This window comes from Engraulis encrasicolus, chromosome 20 (assembly GCF_034702125.1).
Source record: "Engraulis encrasicolus isolate BLACKSEA-1 chromosome 20, IST_EnEncr_1.0, whole genome shotgun sequence".
Taxonomy (NCBI): Eukaryota; Metazoa; Chordata; class Actinopteri; order Clupeiformes; family Engraulidae; genus Engraulis; species Engraulis encrasicolus.
In genome coordinates this window covers 23,419,807-23,428,622 of record NC_085876.1, presented here as the reverse complement: position 1 = coordinate 23,428,622, position 8,816 = coordinate 23,419,807, and the positions used below count along the sequence as shown (strand labels likewise).

General features: G+C 45.6%; 1 protein-coding gene across 1 annotated transcript in view; it reads left to right on the top strand.

The window, feature by feature from the left end:
• Nucleotides 1-4,070: 4,070 nt before the first annotated feature.
• The window catches only part of LOC134436418 (ubiquitin-conjugating enzyme E2 E2-like), an 84,451-nt gene continuing 79,705 nt past the window's right edge, over nucleotides 4,071-8,816 (top strand). Inside the window, exon 1 of the mRNA XM_063185624.1 lies at nucleotides 4,071-4,206. The gene's annotated coding sequence lies outside the window, so the exon portion shown is untranslated. The remainder of the gene's footprint in view (nucleotides 4,207-8,816) is intronic.

Sequence of the window (8,816 nt, the reverse complement as noted above, 5' to 3'; positions counted from 1 at the left end):
CATTAAGTTGAAAATGGTGTTAAATTATGTTGAAAATGTTGAAGTTTGGAGATTATGATTTCCACACCTTTTAGGATTTGTTTTATAAGAATGTTAATTGGTTTTGATTTGAGTTGCACATACTGTGCCTTTTGATTTGTAGGCTGTCTGTTTATTCTCGAACTTTTGATGTGAAAGTACAGTTATGTCCACCAGAGGGTGTCAGCACCCATACCTACTGTGTAAGTGATGAATACAACAAAGGACAAAGGAACTGCTATGTCTCTCCTTATTGAAATCAAAGCTTTAATTTCAGATACAATTGCTGTCTCCATGTGTTTCCCTTAGAATGAAATGCTCTGAGAGAAATCATAGACTCTGCTGTTGACCTCCTTTCATGTCTGCAATTTCAGCTTTGATAAGCCGACACCCTCTCCTGCTCACCACCTCTCCTGTTCATCAATCCATTTCTATTCAATTCAATTAATTTATATTCTATTCTATTCTATTCTATTCTATTCTATTCAAATATGCGCATAAAACAATAGTATGAATATATTGGGATAACTTTGCCCATGTGGACCCAGTTTCAAATCTGGGCAGCAGTGGCCAAATGGTTAGGGAGTTGGTCTTTCAATCTGGGGGTTGAGGGTTCAAATCCCACCTGTACCTCTCCCTACACTTCCATCCATGGCTGAAGTGCTGTTATTGAGCAAGCCCGCATTGAACCCCACATTACTGCAGGGACCGTGACCAATGCAAAGTACTAAATGTAAGTCGCTTTGGATAAAAGTGTCAGGTAGTGTAATGTAATGGGTCATGTCCCAACCCTAACATCTCTTTCTCCCACTACTTTCCTGTCTCCATTTTCACCTCCCATCTGAATACACACACAAAAAAGCCCCCAAACGATTATTAAAACAAGAGCAATCAGTGATGGCAACCTAGCCCCCTGCCAAATGTTAGATGCACGTGATATACAGTAGGCCTATTTGTGATATGTGATGTGTGGTAGCCTCTTACAAGCCATCCTGCGCACAAACTGTTCAGTCTCCTGCACTCTGGAAAGAGGTACAGGTGCCTCCGCTCCCAAACCACCAGGCTGAGAAAGAGCTTCATACACAAAGCAGTCAGGATGCTGAACGCTTAACCTGCCCTCCCATTGCACATTCTACTTGCACTAACCCAAAACATACATACACACAAACACACACACACACACACACACACACACACACACACACACACACACACACACACACACACACACACACACACACACACACACACACACACACACACACACACACCAGGCTTTTACGAAATTCAGAATTGAAAGAATTTAAATTCAAAGTAATGCCATAATATGAACACTAGGTGGTGGTGTTCTATGTACTTTCAATGGGTGGTGTAGATTAAATTCAAAGAAATTCAAGGTAATGACACCACCTAGTGTTCGTATTATGGCATTACTTTGAATTGAAATTCATTCAATTCGGAATTTCGTACAAGCCTGACACACACACACACACACACACACACCCCAAACACTGTATTGGGACTGCACATTCTACTTGCACTAACTCAAACGCACGCGCGCACACACACACACACTACACTGACTCAAAAGTGTGTACGCGTGCGCACACACACACACACACACACACACACACACACACACACACACACACACACACACACACACACACACACACACATGACAATACGCACTGCACTGACTCCAAAGCGCACACACACACACACACACACACACACACACACACACACACACACACACACATACACACACTGAACTAACTCATTGCACACACACACACACACACACACACACACACACACACACACACACACACACACACACACACACACACACACACACACACACACACACACACACACACACACACACACACACACACACACACACACACACACATTATTCATATGCTACCATATCAGAATTGTCACAATAGGACTTAACTGGAATGCACATCACTACCTCTTACAGTAATACATGTTCTTTGTATGTCTGCTGTTGCCCAATCTTGCACTTTATATGTCTGTAAGGGTATTGTATAGGTACTCTAGGTGAAATGTATGTATACATGTCTAATTGACTATGTCCACACCTAGAGTATAGAGAGTCTATGTCTGTCTGCATGGGAAAAGTAAGAAATGTAATTTCAATTCTTAGTATGACCAGCGCATGTAAAGAGATTGACAATAAAACCGACTTGACTTATTGCAGATGAGGTCGCCGGCGGTCCTATTCACTAATTGCTGAAATTTCCTATACTACCTCATAACAAAATTGCTAATAGCCATTACAATTTTGGTGACAGTAAGGTTATAAGCGTTGTGCTAAGGGGTTAAGTACCATCTGCAGACAACAAAATACACTGTGAGCAGAAAGAGAGAAGGTCATTGCAATACTTGACCCAACCTGGGGGTGCGTACAGAACAATAAAAACAAGTAAATGAATTACAGTTTATGAATGTTGACACCCTCTTGTGGACAATATCCTGTAGTGTGAACCAACAGAGGGACTGCCAATCGCCATGACATCTGTGGTGCCCCAACTTCAAGCCAAATTGCCTGTCATCATATCATACGCACGAGGCTGCAGGCTGGTGTGTGGAGTGGAAATCACAGAATCAATGATTGAAATCAAAGGTGGTTTCCAGATGGACAGAAATTTAGATTAAGACAAAATAGGGCAGTCATGGCTAAGCGGTTAGGGCAGGGGTGTCAAACTCAAATTGACTGAGGGCCAAAATACAAATCTGGAACGAAGTCGCGGGCCAAAATCAACAATTATTTAAAAAAAATGGATTAATGTGCATGCATGCACTTCATACTCATAGTTAAATTTCACATATACTCTTTCCCATCATATTTGTCTGTTCAAATGTGTCTGCACATTCTGTGATACAGCAAATTTCATGTTCAAGTTGTGTTACGCTGTACATTAATGGTGTATGTGGGCCAACTGTAATACACATTTGAAATGATCTCGCGGGCCGAATAAAATGGCTCCGCGGGCCAAATTTGGCCCCCGGGCCTGAGTTTGACATCCCTGGGTTAGGGCGTCAGATTTGCACCCCAAAGGATGCCGGTTCGACTCCTGATCCGCCAGGTCGGTGGGGGGAGCAATTAGTCGGTGCTCTCCCCCATCCTCCTCCATGACTGAGGTACCTTGAGCATGCTGCCGTCCTGCCACACTGCTCCATTGGGGGCTGCCCCTTGCACGGGTGAGGCATAAATGCAATTTCCTTGTGTGTGCAGTGTGCCTTTGTGTGCTGTGTCATAATGACAATGGGAGTTGGAGTTTCCCAGTTGACCTTTCTCTCTGATACCGTAATGTAACCGGTTGGAAATTTAAGTCTGTGTTGTGTTGTAGTTGAGATGTTATAAAGATGACTCTAGACAAGATTGAAGATCCAAAGCTTTAGTGATGACTTTCTGTAATTTCAGACACAGTATTGAATCACCCTGGGGCTTGGGGCTGCACTCCCACTGCTCTTCCCACAGCATACAGAGACAGGGCATTCCATGTCAATAGTTTTTACAATAAGCATATTTAACAGCAACCGTAAACATGGTGAAGCTGATACAGAGGACTTTCCATTCTCAATTTACAGATTTGTCATTGTTCCGAAAGGTTGAACCCCTTCCATTATATATCAAATGATTTATCTTACATCTTATATCTTATAGGCCCTATAGGCCTATCTTAAGGTCTATTATAAAATGCTCTTCATATCAGTGTAGCCCCTGATGCAGCCATTGAAAGGAAATTGCTGCATGAAAGCATAGACTGGATAAATTAGCTTTTGTGTTTTAAATTGATAGACTGACTCCAATTTCACCTGCGTGCATGTGTCTGCAATTACTATGGCTTTCCATTCTTTTATTTCCCTTTGATTTAGCAAGTGTTTTCTTACCCTTTGATTTAGCACACATGCACGCACGCACGCAAACACACACACACGCGCACATACACACTTCATGCGCGCTCCCGCTTGGAGAGACGGAGCTGCTGAAGTGCGCGCTCGGAGGCGGTCCGGTTGCTTCATTGCTCGGAGAAATCAACACGAGAGATCGAGAGAGAGCGAGTTACAGCGAGCGGACCTGCAGTCATAGCTGAGCATATCTTTCGCAGTTCATCTCTGAGATTTGACATAGCTGTCGCCAGCTCTTGACAGGTAAGGTCGCTAATGTGTTGGCGCTTTATGTCTTGCAAACCTGAATGTAAGCCTCAGCCTAAATGCCTTCTGGATGTTTCTCCTTCGACTGGGTGGTGTGGTGTGGTGGGGTGTTCTGTTGTCTTTTTTTTACCCAGTTCAAGCACAATTCCCTATCAGCTGCGTATCGTGGCTGGACGTTATCGTGGGCTTTGATTGTGCCGTGCCAGGGAGATTAATTGATTACAAAGACACATTCGCTGACGAGGAGCAAAGGGATAGCTGCCTATGTGAAACAATTGCGACCGACAGGCGAGTTACATTCACGGCCTCTTCAATTAGCTCCGTCACCATTCGCGAGGCTTCTCTGCTCCTCGCGCTGACCTTCCATGGCAACCAGTATTTTGACAGTTCAGCGCGTGACAAGTGAGACGAAATGTTTATGTACTTTCATTGGGTTATAGCCTAGGCTACTGCACAGGAGGACTGACAGAACTACGATATACCCTCACATAGGGATTCCCCCCATCTCTCTCTCTCTCTCTCTCTCTCTCTCCGTCCCCCATACCTCTTTTCAAACGACATGACAAATGGGATTACCTAATCAATTTGGCACAGGAGCTCGATAACCTAAGTCATTAGAATACCCCTTCATAACAAGACGACCCTGATTCATGATGTCATTCTGTGAACGCTTACTCACACTTAACACAGGCTGCTGTCTGAGTTTGCTCTTTGTGACTAATAACAACCGTCACCAGCAGTAATATGAATGGAATATGTCATCTGTTTAATGCAGGCTGATGGGAATTTTACGGCCCCTGTGGGTACTACCCTAAATGTGTGCAATTTTCACCTGCATGTTTAATACAATAGACTTCAAAGACACAAATCACTTCACTTTGCAGTATAGTAGAATTAGCCTATGTTTTGTTTGCACCTTTCTTATTTGATTTTCAATCATCGTCAGGTTAATATTCTTCATCACCTCACAACTGCCAGGCATAGTATGCTTATGCCTATTGGATAATTGGATCACGCTGCAGGTTATAAACCACAATTACAGAACATGGGTGGGCTGCTTTGGCAGAGAGGAGGTTTAATTTAATAGAGTTACTGACCTATTTCACTGTGGCCCAATAGCCCTGAATAGCCCATTCCCTGAAATAAATCCATTTGTTGTTTAATATCCCTGAGAGGATGGACTGGCTACTAAACAGCAGCGATTGGATTTCACAGCCCTGGCATGAATTGCACGTCTCAGTGAAATGAGTGAAGTGCTATTGTGTGTGTGTGTGTGTGTGTCGGTGTGCGCGCACATGTATGTGTGTGTGTGTGTGTGTCTGTGTGTGTCTGTGTGTGTCTGTGTGTGTGTGTCTGTGTGTGTCTGTGTGTGTCTGTGTGTGTCTGTGTGTGTGCATGGTAAGATTTTTCCTCAATTCATTTTGTTCTTGTCATGCATAATAACACATTTATGATGCAATGTGTCTCTTCGTGTGTGCAGACATTTCTGGGGCCATTCCATTCACAGAGACTGTAAAAAACCCTCTTTTTTTACACTCCTTTTAACACTTAGAGAGACCTCTGGGACCTAGAGGGTGTTAAATTGACGTTCTAAGTGTTGAAGTAACACACTACATTTTTTAAACTGTGCATCTAAGTAGCCATTCAGCATTCGGTTCTGACAGCTCTTCTTCTCTGTTACGAGAATGTAGGCTACTGTAAGACGATCGCACGAGTGCTCTCGCTGAACTGTCATGAGGCAAGTGAAGTGAAGTGACATGTGATAAAAACACGACGGGTGTAATGTGAGGCGAGGGGAGGCGAGGTGCGTGGATGTCTAACTCTACACCGGTGCCTGCTCCGCACGGTCTTGGGCTGCACAGTGAGGGATCTGACTGACTGACTCTGCTCTCGGGGTCAGAAACCTGAGGGGTGTCCTTACCCAGCCTCTCCCTCTCTGTTGCTCTTGGTCTGTGTTAAGTCTAAGTATTTTCTCTTCACCTTTTACATTGCTTCCACCAAACCAACTCAGGGTATGGTTACAACCTGGAGCAATGTGGAGTTAAGTTCCTTGCTCAAGGCTACTTCCGCCATGGTTCCTTCGCACGCTCGCATAATCTCTCAGTGCCCTACTGTGCCCCTGTATAGCATTAGGTATAGGGGAGAGCACTGGTTAATTACTCCCCCCACCTACCTGGTGGGTCAGGAGTTGAACTGTCAACCTTTGGGTTACAAGTCTGCCACCCTAGTCTACACCCTAGAGTACAATTCTTGAAGCAGTGCGGGGTGACTTTCAGGGTCTTCAGTTATGGATCAGAGTGAAGGAGACACCTGAATGTTCCCTACAGCTAGTGGATGGGAACTTGCAACCCTCAATGCCAACTGCCTAACCATTAAGGGCAAGTCATGGGTAAGCGGTTAGAGCGTCAGACTTGTATCCCAAAGGTTGCCGGTTCAACTCCCGACCCGTCAGGTTGGTGGGGGGAGTAATTAACCAGTGCTCTCCCCATCCTCCTCCATGACTGAGGTACCCTGAGCATGGTACCATCCCGCCTCACTGCTCCCTTGGGTTGCCAATGGGGGCTGCCCCCTGGTACGGGTGAAGCATAAATGCAATTTCGTTTTGTGCAGTGTGCAGTGAACACTTGTGTGCTGTGGAGTGCTGTGTCACAATGACAATGGGAGTTGGAGTTTCCCAGTTGGGCTTTCACTTCACTTTCACTTCACATTACGTCAAATTGACAGTGACAGTCTGTGTGCCTGCAGTGCAGAGGCGTTTTTGGCCGGCCCGGCATCTGAGCGGAAAAGTTATGAATGTACGAAAACAGCTGGTGGTGACAACATCATGGTGGCTGCTGGTGACTAAAGAACTCGATTGATTTTTTACCTCCTTTGTGCCGTTGATGCTGCGTGTGAGTCAGCAGCACTAAGACTCCACCTTCAGAGTCACACCCTGTCATGGCTGGATTGGCTGTAGGGCATACAGGGCATTTGCCCGGTGGACTGTTGATAATTTTCGACTGGTCCTCCCTTCAGTGTAGTGGTATCAGTCGCTTATGTCGCTAAAGCAGTAAAGCTGACCTCTTTGAGTGCGATTTACTCATTCATTTTCGCTGTTGTGGTCAAAATAGCTTGTAATGAATGGCTAAAAATGCTGTGTCTCTCTCAATCTCTGGCGGACCGGTCTTCGATGAAGATGCCCGGGCTTGTTTTTTGTAGAGATGTAGGCCTACAGGATCCAAGATCCGGTTCCGGATCCGGCAGGATAGGGTTTTTCAGACTTTCCGGATCCGGCAGGATCTTAAGCAGTGGATCCGGTATCTGGCAGTTACCTAAAAATCAGGATTTGGGGCATCTCTACTTTTTACATAGCCTAGGCTTTTCAGTCAGTCTTTCACAACCCCAATCGCTGCATGGAGTGAAAGCCGTTTGGAAGTGGCAATGAGTCTTAAAAATAGTTTGCGCCAACGTAATAAAAAGGGCCCACGTGTGCGAGTTGGCTATGTGTTTCAACCCTTTTGTAGGATCCGGTATCCGGTTCCGGATCCGGCAGGATCTTAAGCAATGGATCCGGTATCCGGCAGGATCCTAAAAATCAGGATCCGGTGCATCTCTAGTTTTTTGTCCCAGCCCATCCCTGCGCCCTGTAATGCCCCAACCCTAATGATTGAACAAGTCAGCAGAAGGAGTCATGTTAGAGCAGTGGTTCTCAACCTTTTTGGTACAAACGCCCCCTGGACCTCATCATAAGCCGCCCAACGCGCCCTTAACCTCATCATAAGCCTCCCAACACCCCCTTGACCTCATCACAAGCCTGCCAACGCCCCCCTTACTATTACATTTTTTTAATGGACTAATGCTCGCAATGACAACTAGGCACGGCCCCCTCTCAACTGTATCCTTCTCAACGCCCCCCTAGGACTCCCCAACGCCCCCTGAGGGGCTGTACCGCCCCCGGTGAGAAACATTAACAGTTTAAGTACAGTGTGTAGTCAGAAAATCGTAAACAAAACAGCCTCAACCTGGCTCCTACTATCCTCATTTCTCTTTGACGACGAATGAACCTTCATTACCTTGGAGCCTTTAACACTCTGATGGGGAATTGAATTTCACCCAGCACGACCTTGTTGGAGAGCCTTGATTACGGACAGGGCTCTCATCTCTCTCTCTCTCTCTCTCTCTCTCTCTCTCTCTCTCTCTCTCTCTCTCTCTCTCTCTCTCTCTCTCTCTCTCTCTCTGTCTTTTTCCATCTCTCTTCCTCCATCTCTTTCATGCGCTTTCTCGTCGCTGATGGTGATTGGCTGTCTGTCTGTCTCTCCTCTCTCTCGTTCTCTCATTCTCTCCCCGCTTGATGTTGATGGCATGGGTTCTCTCTCTCTCTCTCTCTCTCTCTCTCTCTCTCTCTCTCTCTCTCTCTCTCTCTCTCTCTCTCTCTCTCTCCTCTCTCTCTCTCTCTCTCTCTCTCTCTCTCTCTCTCTCCTCTCTCTCTCTTCTCTCTCTCTCTCTCTCTCTCTCTCTCTCTCTCTCTCTCTCTCTCTCTCTCTCTCTCTCCTGATGGTAATGGGCTCCCCCAGGAGGCATTAAAAGTCCTCATCATAACGACCTTTACAAAGCCCTTGAAGGCAATG